Here is a 14,968-nt window from a genome sequence, read left to right on the forward strand (position 1 = left end):
TGTCACCGGACTCAACATTTAGCTGCCTGTTAATCATCACACCCTGCCCCCTCACTCCCACTTGCTTTTCCATCATCCCACAGCAGTCTCCTAACAGCTGTCTCCGAGTTTTCCCAGGAGGTACAGTGGCTCCTTAAACAATATGTCAAAACACCATTAGTTCCCCAACACACATCATCACTTCCCTACCTCTCCTCTGTCAACCACTTCTCCTTCTGCCTCTCCTCCTCCAGCTCTAATCCATCTTAAATGGTTCACCCTTTTCTCCCCTTCCATAGCTTTCCCCAAACCTACACTCACTCGTCTCCATCTTTTCTCCCCCCTCTTTCTCAGTTCCCCCACACTGAGATTGAATACTTATCAGAAACTGTTGCCTCCAAGCTCCTCCTGCAGCTTGGGCCTCCGTAACTTCCTATCCACCCCCAGCCCCCTGATGTCTCTGTGCCTCCTGACAGCTGGGCCCTTCCTGGACCCCCTCAGATCACCAAGCTCAGCCAATGTTCCAAAATAGGCTCCTGAACAATGATGACAACTGCACAGTTATTTTAGAAGGTCTGGGTGTCCTGTGTGGTGTGTGTGGTCAGTGTCCAGAACAATGTGGGAAAGACTGTGGAAGGGCAGGTGCCACGTGCTGTTCTACGGACAGATTCACAAGGTTGGTTCCTCTTCAGGGATGGCTGGGAATGAAAGTGCAATAAAGGATAAGACTGAGAGCTGGGTTTCCAAAGCTCCCGATCTTTTAAATACACTGGACTTTAAAGGGTGTCTTATGCTCCCCATCTTTTAAATACACAGGACTTTAAAGACACAAAAAGAGCTTCTTTTTAAATTGGCTTTAGTAATCTAACAAGGAGGACGAGAATCCAGGGTTTAGATTTCAGAGATTAGATCCTATTCTAAGCACTAGACTTTTCAAACTGCGTTTTCCAAAATACCCCACAATGAAGTCCAATGGGTACATAGCAATATGTTTCTTCTTGGTTCTTCTTTCTTTGTGTTTTGAGAGTTTCATAAAACATATATATAGAAAAGTGCACAAATCACAAATTTACAGTTTTATAGAATTTTCACCAGCATCCAGATCAATATGCAGAATATAATCAAATTCCAGAAGACCCCCTCATGCCCACTTCTAGTCACTACCCACTTCCTCACCCAGGGTAACAACTACCCTGACTTCCAAATCATAGGTTGTTTTTGTCCACTTTTTAAACTTTATGTATTGGAATCATAGAGTATGTACACTTTTGTAACTGGCTTTTTCTTCACTTAACATCATGTTTGAGATTCATCCTTATTGTATGTTGTAGTTAATTCCTTCTCATCCTGTATAGCATTTCATTGAATGACTACACCACAATTTATCGATCCATTCTACCTGTGGGTATTTGGGTAGTTTCCAATTTGGGGGCATTAGTAAGACTGGCTGTTATGAATGTTCTAGAACATGCCATTTCATAAACATATGCAAGCCCATTCTGTTGGCTATGTACCTTGGAGTGGAATTACAGTTGTCAGAAAAATATTAAAGGAAACAAATAAATTCAAGTGTGATGTAGATTTGATTGCTGTAAGAAATGGATTCTGGGATTGTAGTGAATCCAAGCTGGCCATGACCAGGGAGGGGGTGGAGTGCCTGTTAAATGGGACAAATATAAAAATCTTGAGACTTTTTCTCAAAAGTAATCAGTTCTCACTACTTAGACAGTTCCCATACTTAAGAGGGGAATAAAGAACTTGAAGATGGTCTGGGGAAGCACCAGGTTTATTTAAAATGACCTAAAATGATCTGAGAAAAGGTCACAGAATAATTCAGATATATAAGGCTGATGTGAAAGAATATGTGTGAGGACATCTGGTATTCTTCATTCTGAAAGCAGATTTTCCTACAAGGAAAGCCATGAAGCACTAGAAAATAGGGACAAACAGCAGATGGGGTATGATATCTCCTTGTGGAGGCTCCAAAAAATCTATTTTGGGAGTTTTCTGTCCTGGGCACTCATACAATGTATGAATGAAAAATTCCATTAATGCTATCAGAACCCCTCACTGAGACATGCAAAATATTTATGAAAAATTGTATATCACTCTCACTATCTCTTTGAAGTTGATAGAATTAATCTCCCCATTTTACAAGTAGAAAAGCTAAGTCCCAAGAGGACCTGTATCTTCTGACTTCAGCTTTCACCAGCCTCCTGGAAGTTCTGCCTTAGTAGCCAAAGTGACCCGATCTGTGAGCCAGACTTGGAGGTGAGCTCATTTTTCAGCACAGCAAAACCAGTGTGACTGAGCCCACAGCGCCATCTTGTGTTCTCGGTGAGTAATGACGCGTCTTGCATAGCAGCCATGTGTTAACTCAATTGCTCCATACTGTTGGGTACTTTGTCACTCATCGTATGAGATGCAAGGCATTCAGAAATGAATACGAAAGTTTAAAGTTCAAGTCTTAGTCGCCATTTGGCTTTAAGCAACATTTTTTTAACCTCTCTGGGCCTCAGTTTCCTAAACCTAAAAATGGAGATAAAAGTTAAAAACTCATACAGTTTCTGAGAAGAGAGTATGTTAAGTAACATAAGGCATATAAAATTTTTGTTATTTAGTAATCACCCAATACATGGTGTCCCAGTTTCCTAGAGCTGCTGTAACAAAGCACCAACTGGGTGGCTTAAAGCAGAAATTTATTCTCTCACCGTTCTGAGGACAGGAATTCAGAAATCAAGGTCCCTTGATTTCTGAGGTCCCTAAGAGAGGATTCTTCCTTGCCTCTTCCTGGCTTCTGGCAGTTACCAGCATCCTTGGTGCTCCTGGCTTGTGGCCACATAACTCCAGTCCCTGCCTCCGTCTTCACATGGCCGTCTTCCCTCCGTGCCTGGCTGTTCTCCCTCTGTTTCCCTTCTCCTCGTCTTATAAGAGCACCAGTTGAATTGCATTGGGACCCACCTACTCCAGTATGACATCATCATAATGGGATGACATCTGCAAAGACCCTATTTCCAAAAATGGTCACATACATGTGTACATGTGGTAAGGATTTCAATATATCATTTTGGGTGTTCACAATTCAATCCATAACATATGGTAACTACAAAGCATAATCTCTGACCTTGAAGAGCTGACATTCTTGTGGGACAAGCAAACATGTATGTAAGTGAATATTGAAAATACAATGTGATAAACACTAAAATAGAAATATGAAAATTTTTCCATGGATATTTCAATCATATAGACCAGTACCAAATCTTAAATATGACCTTTAGGTATTATGCAATAATAAGTAAATAAATAAAATAACACTAAGGGGCATTTTGTATGTCCAAAGAGCTTTTTCAGCCTTAAGTAGTTCATTATCAAGTATCATTAAACTTAAACAAGCTATATTTTCAAATCTTAATTGTCCCTTCCCCATAAGTTAACAGTTTCAGAATTTTATTTCCTATATAATAGGCATTCTCTAGACTCACTAGCCTGAGAGGGTAAATATCAAAGAATGTGGTTGACAAGAATAATGGCATTTTTAATAGTCTCTTCTTACCAGAGTTGCTGGATTAGGAATGATCCCTACAGCTTCTGGACACTACCAGCAACCTCTTTGCAAGTGGCTCCCCTCCTCTAGATAATGGGTTCTTTCCTTCTCTGCCAAAGCTGCTTTCCTCTGTCCCTTTACCTACACTGAAATCTGTCCTCCCAACCCCACTGAGCTCCACTGTGTCCTGAGGCTGGGCCACTACCTCTCCTATGGGACTCCCTTTCTAGTTAGCACCACTTCTCACAGAGCCACAGAACAGCTAAGTGCCTAACAAGTAAGTGTGTGCCTCAGCCCAGAGTCGGGGCCAGAGGCTGCTGCTCCAGACTAGGGCAGCCACTTCCTTCCATTTCTTGTTGCATCCACAAGGGGGAGCTTCGCACCAGCCTCTCCTTTTTCCTTTTTCTCTTACTTTTTGTTGTTTTATTGGTCTGGCAGACTAGGAGTGGGGGAACAAGATTTCCAGAGTGACCACAACATAATACTCAGAATGTTCAGTTCTCTACAAAACTTTACAAAACACACAAGGAGACATGAAAATATGGCCCGATCACAGGGAAAAAGACTGTGATGGAAAATAATCCAGAGGAAGTTCAACCTCTAGAATTCCTAATCAAAAATCTTAGAACACTCTCTTAATTGGGATCGATGAGCTGAAGGAAAACATGGACAAAGAGTTAAAGGAAATCAGGAAAACAATATGTGAACAACATGAGAATTTCAATAATGAGATAGAAATTATGAAGAACCAAATGGAAATTCCAGAACTCAAAAGTATAATAAATGAAATGAAAATTTCAATAGAGGGGTTCAATAGCAGCATGGAGGAGGCAGAAGAAAGGTTCAGCGAACTTGAAGAAAAGATAGTTGTCCAGGTTGAGGAGCAGAAATAAAACAAGAATGGAAAAAATAAAAAAATAAAAGGAATCTGTGGGACACCATCAAGTGCACCAACATATACATTGTATGAGTTCCAGAAAGAGAAGAGAGAAATACAGGGCCAAAAAAAAAATACAGGGACAAAAACAATGGCAGAAAACTTCCCAAATCTGATGAAAGATATGAATGGACAAATCCAAGAAGCTCAACAAATGCCAAGAAGTATTAACCCAGATCCATCTGTATTAACATTAAACAAAATAGACCTTAAGTTAAAAATGGCTACAAGAGACAAATAGGGACATTACAGGTTGATAAAAATGGTAAATTCAACAAGAAATTTTAGCAATTATAAACATATATGCACTTAACAAGAGTGCCAAAATATATGAAGCAAACATTTACACACTTGAAGAACTAGACAGTTCTACAATGATAGTTGGATATTTCAATACTAAATAGAACACCTAGATAGAAGATCAATAAGGAAATAGAGAACCTGAGCAATACTGTAAGTCAACTGGATCTACTAGACATACATAGAACAAGTCACCCAACAATATCCAATATTATTTGCAACTGCATGTGGATCCTTCTCCAGGATAGACAATATATTACAGCACAAGAGAAGTGTCAACAGACACAGAAATATTGAATTTGTATGAAGTAATTTCTCTGGCCACAGTAGAATAAATTTAGAAATTAATAACAGAAGGAAAACTGGAAAATTTACAAATATGTGAAAATTGAAAAGCATACTCAAACAATCAATGGGTTAAAGAAGAAATTTCAAGGGAAATTAGAAAATACTTAGAGGCAAATGAAAATGAAGATAGAACATACCAAAACTTGTGGGATGTAGTGAGGGTAGTGCTCAGAAAGAAATTTATAGCTATGAGCATTAATATCAAAAAAGAAGAAAGATCTCAAATCAATAACCTAACTTTAAATCTTGAGGAACCAGAAAAACAAGAGCAAGGTAAACATTAAGTTAGCAGAAGAAAGGAAAATATTAAGATTAGAGTGGAGATAAATGAAATAGAGAAGAGAAAAACAGTTGAGAGAATAAACAAAACAAAAATTTTATTCTTTGGAAACTCAACAAAATATTCAGGCCTTTAGCTAGACTGACAAAGAAAAACATAGAAAAGTCTCAAATAACTAAAATGAGAAAGGAAAATGGTGAAATCACTAGTAGCTATACAGAATTTTTTTAATCATAAGAGAATACTATGAAACAATTGTACATCAACAAATTAGATGATCTAGAAGAAATGGAAAATTCCTAGAAATACACCAGTTACCTAAATTGATGCAAGAAGTAATCGAAAACCTCAACAAACCTATAACGAGCACAGAGGTTAAATCAATAATCAAAAATCTTCACTAAAGAAAAGTTCAGGACCAGATTGCCTCACTGTGAATTTTACCAAGCATTTAAAAAAGAATTAATACCTGGTCCTTTTCAACTCTTTCAAAGAATTCAAGAGGAAGGAAGTCCTTTTAATTCGTTCTGTGAATCCAGCATTATTCTGATACCAAAGCCTGGTAAAGGCATCACAAGAAGAGAAAATTATAGACTACTTTCCCTTATGAATACAGATGCAAAATCCTTAACAATACTAGCAAACCAATTCCAGCAGCACATTTAAAATATTATGTAGTATGACCAAGTGGGATTTATCTCAGGAATGCAAGGGAGGTTCAACACATGAAAATCAATCAATGCGCTACACTGCATAAATGGAATGAAAAATATGTATAATCACATCATGTGCAAAAAGAGCATTTGACAAAATCCATCACTCCTTCTTGATAAAAACTGTCATAAAAGTAAGAATAGAAGAGAAGTTACTCAACATGATAGAAGCCATTTATGAAAAAAAATCTCACAGCTAACATATACTTAATGGTGAGAGACTGAAAGCTTTCCCCTTAAAATCTGGAACAAGACAAGGATGTCTGCTTTCACCACTGTTATTCTATATTGTAGAAGAAGTCCTAGACAGAACAATTAGGCAAGAAAAAGAAATAAATGGTATCCAAATTGGAAAGGAAGAAGTAAAACTATCTCTAATTGCAAATGGCAGGATCTTATGTGGAGAAAATCCAAAATAATCCACAAGAAAATTATTAGAACTAATAAACAAGTTCAGCAAAGTGTCAGGTACAAGACCAACACACAAAAATTAATTGGTCTCCTATACACCAGCAATGAACAACCCAAAGAGGAAATTAATAAAACAATTCCATTTACAATAGCATCCCCCCAAAAAAAAAAATGTAGTAATAAATTTAACCAAGGATACAAAAGACTTGTAAAACAAAAACTACAAAATACTGCTGAAAGAAATTAAAGAAGACCTAAATAAATGGCAAGACATCCCATGTTCATAGATCAGGAGAGTTAATATTGTTAAGATGTCAATATCACCCAAAATGACATACAAATTCAATGGAATACCTATCAAAATTCCAGCACTGTTGCTTTCAGAAATGGAAAACCCGGTCCTCAAATTTGTGTAGAACTGCAAGGGTCCCTGGATAGCCAAAACAATTTTGGAAAAGAAGAAAAAGTTGGAAGAGTCACACTTCCTGATTTCAAATTGTACTACAAATCTACAGTCATCAAAATGGTGTGGTAATGGTATAAAGATAGACAAAAAGAGCAGTTGAACAGAACTGAATGCCCCTAAATAGATCCACATATCTATGGCCACTGGATTTTTCACAAGAGTGCTAAGGGCCTGCAGTGAGGAAAGAATAGTCTCTTCAACAAATGGTGCTGAGAACATTGGATACCCATAGGCAAAAGAAAACATTTTGACACTTCTTACACCATATACAAAAATCAACTAAAAATGGACACGGATATAAATATAAGAGAAAAGACTGTAACACTCCTAGAAGGTAACAGAGGGCAAACTTCATGACCTGAAACTCAGCAATGGATTTGTGCCGGTTTGAATGTATTGTGTCCCCCAAATGCCATTATCTTTGTGGTCTTGTGGGACAGACGTTTTGGTGCTGGTTAGATTTGCTTGGAATGTGCCCCACCCAGCTGTGGGTGGTGACTTTGGTGGGATACTCCCATGGAGGTGTGACCCCACCCATTCAGGGTGGGCCTTGATCAGTGGAGCCATATAAAACATGCTGACTCAAGAGACTGAACGGAGTACAGCTGTGAGTGACGTTTTGAAGAAGAGCAAGCTTGCTAGAGAGGAATGTCCTAGGAGAAAGCCATTTTGAAACCAGAACTTTGGAGCAGATGCCAGCCACATGCCTTCCCAGCTAACAGAGGTTTTCCGGATGCCATTTGCCATCCTCCAGTGAAGGTACCTGATTACTGATGTGTTACCTTGGACACTTTATGGCCTTAAGACTGTAACTGTATAGCCAAATAAACCCCTTTTTTATAAAAGCCAATCCATCTCTGGTGTTTTGCATTCTGCAGCATTAGCAAACTAAAACAGGATTCTTAGAAATGACACCAAAAGCATTAGCAACAAAAGAAATAAAAGATAAACTTTATTTCATCAAAATTAATGATGTTTGTGCATCAAAGGAAATTATCAAGAGACTGAAAAGACAACCCATAGAATGGAAGAAAATAGTTGCACACAATATATCAGATAAGAACTTAATATCCAGGATATACAAAGAACTACTACAACTCAGGGAAAAAAGACAAACAACCCAATTTTTAAAATGGGCAAAGGACTTGAATAGACATTTCTCCAAAGAAGATACATAAATGGCCAATAAGCACATGAAAAGATGTTCAACTTCATTATCCATTAGGGAAAAAGTCAAAACCACAGTGGGATACTCCTTCACACTCACAAAGATGGCTATTGCTAAAAAAGGAAAATAACAAGTGTTGAAGAGGATGCAAAGAAATTGGAATTCTAGTGCATTGTTGGTAGGAGTAAAAAATGCTGCAACTGTGGAAAGCAATATGGCATTTCATCAGAAAGGTAAATATAAAATTGCCCTATAACCCAGTAATTCCACTTCTAGATGTATACTCAAAGAACATGAAAAGAGGGTCTCAGATGCTTGTACACCAATGTTTACAGTGGCTTTATTCACAATAGGCAAAAGGTGAAAATAACCCAAGTTCCATTAACAAATAAATGAATGAAAAAAAATGTGGTATAAACACACAATGGAACATTATTCAGCCATAAGAAAGAATGAACTTCTGAAACATGCTGCAACATGGAAGAAATGAAAACATTGTGCTCAGTGAAATAAGCAAGGCACATAAGCAAAAATATTGTATAATGTCACATATAAGAGATGACTAGAAACACCAAATTCACAGATAGAGATTACTGTGACATGGGGACCAGAGGGCAAAGGGGAGTGTTTGTGTTAAATGCATACTTACATACATACATACATACACACATGTTTAAAAACTGCAACTCATGCCAGCACATTTTTCTTTGCAGCTATCTTGATGCAAACTGCATTAAAGTATTGTTTTAGATGTTGAGGTTTCTTCTCTTAAAAGCATATTGCACTACTACATTCTAGTAATGTGTGTATCTTATGCTACCTCATTGTGACTGGAAGACTGTTGGATAATACAGGGATGAGAGTCAACTGGAAATTACAGAACTGAAAAATACAGTAACAGAAATTTACAAACTTGCTTGATGCACTCAGTAGTAGAATAGAGATAACAGAGGATAGAATCAGTGAACTTTATCAATAGGATATACCCAATCTGAAACACAGGGAAAATAGGCTGAAAAATAAATTCACAGATCCTCTTGGACATGTGGGGCAACAACAAAAGTTCCAACATTTGTATCATCAGAGTCCAGAAGGAGAATTAAAAGAGAATGGGGATCAGTGTACCGAGGCGGGGCAAGATGGCAGACTGGTGAGCTGTATGTTTTAGTTACTCCTCCAGGAAAGTAGGTAAAAAGCCAGGAACTGCGTGGACTGGACACCACAGAGCAATCTGTCTTTGGGCATACTTCATACAACACTCATGAAAACGTGGAACTGCTGAGATCAGCGAAATCTGTAAGTTTTTGCGGCCAGGGGACCCGCGCCCCTCCCTGCCAGGCTCAGTCCCGGGGGAGGAGGGGCTGTCAGCTCCAGGAAGGAGAAGGGAGAATTGCAGTGGCTGCTCTCATCGGAAACTCATTCTACTGATTCAAACTCCAACCATAGATAGACTGAGGCCAGACACCAGAGACTCTGAGAGCAGCTAGCCCAGCAGAGAGGAGACGGGCATAGAAGGAAAACAACACGAGAAGCTCCAAAGTAAAAGCAGAGGATTTTTGGAGTTCTGGTGAACACAGAAAGGGGAAGGGCGGAGATCAGGCCTTGAGGCGCATATGCAAATCCCGAAGCAAGGCTGATCTCTCTGCCCAGGGCACCTTTCCTTAATGGCCCTGGTTGCTTTGTCTATTAGCATTTCAATAACCCATTAGATCTCTGAGGAGGGCCGGTTTTTTTTTTTTTTTTTTTTTTTTTTTTTAAATCCTTTTTGCTTTTTCTAAAACAATTACTCTAAGAAGCTCAATACAGAAAGCTTCAAAGAATTGAAATTTGGGCACGTCAAGTCAAGAGCAGAAATAAGAGAGCTCTGAGACAAAAGGCAATAATCCAGTGGCTGAGAAAATTCACTAAACAACACAACTTCCCAAGAAAAGGGGGGTGTCCGCTCACAGCCACCATCCTGGTGGACAGGAAACACTCCTGCCCATCGCCAGCCCCATAGCCCAGAGCTGCCCCAGACAACCCAGTGTGACGGAAGTGCTTCAAATAACAGGCACACACCACAAAACTGGGCGTGGACATTAGCCTTCCCTGCAACCTCAGCTGAATGTCCCAGAGCTGGGAAGGGGGAGCAGTGTGAATTAACAGAGCCCCATTCAGCCATCATTTGAGCAGACTGGGAGCCTCCCAACACAGCCCAGCAGCCCAGAACTGCCCTGGGGGGACGGCACTCACCTGTGACATAGCACAGTCATCCCTCAACAGAGGACCCGGGGTGCACAGCCTGGAAGAGGGGCCCACTTGCAAGTCTCAGGAGCCATACGCCAATACCAAAGACTTGTGGGTCAGTGGCAGAGACAAACTGTGGCAGGACTGAACTGAAGGATTAGACTATTGCAGTAGCTTTAAAACTCTAGGATCATCAGGGAGATTTGATTGTTAGGGCCACCCCCCCTCCCCGACTGCCCAGAAACACGCCCCACATACAGGGCAGGCAACACCAACTACACACGCAAGCTTGGGACACCAATTGGGCCCCACAAGACTCACTCCCCCACTCACCAAAAAGGCTAAGCAGGGGAGATCTGGCTTGTGGAGAACAGGTGGCTCGTGGACGCCACCTGCTGGTTAGTTAGAGAAAGTGTACTCCACGAAGCTGTAGATCTGATAAATTAGAGATAAGGACTTCAACTGGTCTACAAACCCTAAAAGAACCCTATCAAGGACAGCAAATGCCACGAGGCCAAAAACAACAGAAAATTATAAAGCATATGAAAAAACCAGACGATATGGATAACCCAAGCCCAAGCACCCAAATCAAAAGACCAGAAGAGACACACCTAGAGCAGCTACTCAAAGAACTAAAGATGAACAATGAGACCCTAGTACGGGATATGAAGGAAATCAAGAAGACCCTAGAAGAGCATAAAGAAGACATTGCAAGACTAAATAAAAAAATGGATGATCTTATGGAAATTAAAGAAACTGTTGACCAAATTAAAAAGATTCTGGACACTCATAGTACAAGACTAGAGGAAGTTGAACAATGAATCAGTGACCTGGAAGATGACAGAATGGAAAATGAAAGCATAAAAGAAAGAATGGGGAAAAAAATTGAAAAACTCGAAATGGACCTCAGGGATATGATAGATAATATGAAGCGTCCGAATATAAGACTCATTGGTGTCCCAGAAGGGGAAGAAAAGGGTAAAGGCCTAGGAAGAGTATTCAAAGAAATTGTTGGGGAAAACTTCCCAAATCTTCTAAACAACATAAATACACAAATCATAAATGCTCAGAGAACTCCAAATAGAATAAATCCAAAAAAACCCACTCCGAGACATATACTGATCACACTGTCAAACATAGAAGAGAAGGAGCAAGTTCTGAAAGCAGCAAGAGAAAAGCAATTCACCACATACAAAGGAAACAGCATAAGACTAAGTAGTGACTACTCAGCAGCCACCATGGAGGCGAGAAGGCAATGGCACGATATATTTAAAATTCTGAGAGAGAGGAATTTCCAGCCAAGAATACTTTATCCAGCAAAGCTCTCCTTCAAATTTGAGGGAGAGCTTAAATTTTTCACAGACAAAGAAATGCTGAGAGAATTTGCTAACAAGAGACCTGCCCTACTGGAGATACTAAAGGGAGCCCTACAGACAGAGAAACAAAGACAGGACAGAGAGACTTGGAGAAAGGTTCAGTACTAAAGAGATTCGGTATGGGTACAGTAAAGGATATTAATAGAGAGAGGGAAAAATATGGCAAACATAATCCAAAGGATAAGATGGCCGATTCAAGAAATGCCTTCACGGTTTTAACGTTGAATGTAAATGGATTAAACTCCCCAATTAAAAGATATAGATTCGCAGAATGGATCAAAAAAAATGAACCATCAATATGTTGCATACAAGAGACTCATCTTAGACACAGGGACACAAAGAAATTGAAAGTGAAAGGATGGAAAAAAATATTTCATGCAAGCTACAGCCAAAAGAAAGCAGGTGTAGCAATATTAATCTCAGATAAAATAGACTTCAAATGCAGGGATGTTTTGAGAGACAAAGAAGGCCACTACATACTAATAAAAGGGGCAATTCAGCAAGAAGAAATAACAATCGTAAATGTCTATGCACCCAATCAAGGTGCCACAAAATACATGAGAGAAACATTGGCAAAACTAAAGGAAGCAATTGATGTTTCCACAATAATTGTGGGAGACTTCAACACATCACTCTCTCCTATAGATAGATCAACCAGACAGAAGACCAATAAGGAAATTGAAAACCTAAACAATCTGATAAATGAATTAGATTTAACAGACATATACAGGACATTACATCCCAAATCACCAGGATACACATACTTTTCTAGTGCTCACGGAACTTTCTCCAGAATAGATCATATGCTGGGACATAAAACAAGCCTCAATAAATTTAAAAAGATTGAAATTATTCAAAGCACATTCTCTGACCACAATGGAATACAATTAGAAGTCAATAACCATCAGAGACTTAGAAAATTCACAAATACCTGGAGGTTAAACAACACACTCCTAAACAATCAGTGGGTTAAAGAAGAAATAGCAAGAGAAATTGCTAAATATATAGAGACGAATGAAAATGAGAACACAACATACCAAAACCTATGGGATGCAGCAAAAGCAGTGCTAAGGGGGAAATTTATAGCACTAAACGCATATATTAAAAAGGAAGAAAGAGCCAAAATCAAAGAACTAATGGATCAACTGAAGAAGCTAGAAAATGAACAGCAAACCAATCCTAAACCAAGTAGAAGAAAAGAAATAACAAGGATTAAAGCAGAAATAAATGACATAGAGAACAAAAAAACAATAGAAAGGATAAATATCACCAAAAGTTGGTTCTTTGAGAAGATCAACAAGATTGACAAGCCCCTAGCTAGACTGACAAAATCAAAAAGAGAGAAGACCCATATAAACAAAATAATGAATGAAAAAGGTGACATAACTGCAGATCCTGAAGAAATTAAAAAAATTATAAGAGGATATTATGAACAACTGTATGGCAACAAACTGGATAATGTAGAAGAAATGGACAATTTCCTGGAAACATATGAACAACCTAGACTGACCAGAGAAGAAATAGAAGACCTCAACCAACCCATCACAAGCAAAGAGATCCAATCAGTCATCAAAAATCTTCCCACAAATAAATGCCCAGGGCCAGATGGCTTCACAGGGGAATTCTACCAAACTTTCCAGAAAGAACTGACACCAATCTTACTCAAACTCTTTCAAAACATTGAAAAAAATGGAACACTACCTAACTCATTTTATGAAGCTAACATCAATCTAATACCAAAACCAGGCAAAGATGCTACAAAAAAGGAAAACTACCGGCCAATCTCCCTAATGAATATAGATGCAAAAATCCTCAACAAAATACTTGCAAATCGAATCCAAAGACACATTAAAAAAATCATACACCATGACCAAGTGGGGTTCATTCCAGGCATGCAAGGATGGTTCAACATCAGAAAAACAATCAATGTATTACAACACATTAAAAACTCGAAAGGGAAAAATCAATTGATCATCTGAATAGATGCTGAAAAAGCATTTGACAAAATCCAACATCCCTTTTTGATAAAAACACTTCAAAAGGTAGGAATTGAAGGAAACTTCCTCAACATGATAAAGAGCATATATGAAAAACCCACAGCCAGCATAGTACTCAATGGTGAGAGACTGAAAGCCTTCCCTCTAAGATCAGGAACAAGACAAGGATGCCCGCTGTCACCACTGTTATTCAACATTGTGCTGGAAGTGCTAGCCAGGGCAATCCGGCAAGACAAAGAAATAAAAGGCATCCAAATTGGAAAAGAAGAAGTAAAACTGTCATTGTTTGCAGATGATATGATCTTATATCTAGAAAACCCTGAGAAATCAACGATACACCTACTAGAGCTAATAAACAAATTTAGCAAAGTAGCGGGATACAAGATTAATGCACATAAGTCAGTAATGTTTCTATATGCTAGAAATGAACAAACTGAAGAGACACTCAAGAAAAAGATACCATTTTCAATAGCAACTAAAAAAATCAAGTACCTAGGAATCAACTTAACCAAAGATGTAAAAGACCTATACAAAGAAAACTACATAACTCTACTAAAAGAAATAGAAGGGGACCTTAAAAGATGGAAAAATATTCCATGTTCATGGATAGGAAGGCTAAATGTCATTAAGATGTCAATTCTACCCAAACTCATCTACAGATTCAATGCAATCCCAATCAAAATTCCAACAACCTACTTTGCAGACTTGGAAAAGCTAGTTATCAAATTTATTTGGAAAGGGAAGATGCCTCGAATTGCTAAAGACACTCTAAAGAAGAAAAACGAAGTGGGAGGACTTACACTCCCTGACTTTGAAGCTTATTATAAAGCCACAGTTGCCAAGACAGCATGGTACTGGCACAAAGATAGACATATAGATCAATGGAATCGAATTGAGAATTCAGAGATAGACCCTCAGATCTATGGCCGACTGATCTTTGATAAGGCCCCCAAAGTCACCGAACTGAGCCATAATGGTCTTTTCAACAAATGGGGCTGGGAGAGTTGGATATCCATATCCAAAAGAATGAAAGAGGACCCCTACCTCACCCCCTACACAAAAATTAACTCAAAATGGACCAAAGATCTCAATATAAAAGAAAGTACCATAAAACTCCTAGAAGATAATGTAGGAAAACATCTTCAAGACCTTGTATTAGGAGGCCACTTCCTAGACTTTACACCCAAAGCACAAGCAACAAAAGAGAAAATAGATAAATGGGA

This window comes from Choloepus didactylus, chromosome 6 (genome assembly GCF_015220235.1).
Source record: "Choloepus didactylus isolate mChoDid1 chromosome 6, mChoDid1.pri, whole genome shotgun sequence".
NCBI classification, from domain to species: Eukaryota; Metazoa; Chordata; class Mammalia; order Pilosa; family Megalonychidae; genus Choloepus; species Choloepus didactylus.